This window comes from Penaeus monodon, chromosome 15 (genome assembly GCF_015228065.2).
Source record: "Penaeus monodon isolate SGIC_2016 chromosome 15, NSTDA_Pmon_1, whole genome shotgun sequence".
NCBI classification, from domain to species: Eukaryota; Metazoa; Arthropoda; class Malacostraca; order Decapoda; family Penaeidae; genus Penaeus; species Penaeus monodon.
Window position 1 is genome coordinate 24,432,369 of NC_051400.1, and position 248 is coordinate 24,432,616.

The 248-nt window shown below is 27.4% G+C and overlaps 1 protein-coding gene across 3 annotated transcripts in view; it reads right to left on the reverse strand.

Moving 5' to 3' along the window:
• Positions 1 to 248, reverse strand: part of LOC119581831 (myotubularin-related protein 9-like) — a 16,750-nt gene that overhangs the window by 10,033 nt on the left and 6,469 nt on the right. The gene's annotated exons all lie outside the window — the stretch shown is intronic.

Consider the following 248-nt stretch of genomic DNA (forward strand, 5'->3'; position numbering starts at 1 on the left):
GACTGGTTAATCAATGATGAAGAATCACATGAATACTGCTAGTTAGCAAAGATCAGTCTGTTGGTAGAGGTACTAGACAAATAAAAGTTAATATTTCATCACAGTCTACGATAAATGAAAACTCCTCTAGAACAAATTTGATAGTTTCATTTTATGCATGAAAGATTATTATATGGCTACTATTAAATATCTTAATCAAAATCTAAGAGTAAGATATCTATAATGAGATGTTATAGTTCTTAAAATTA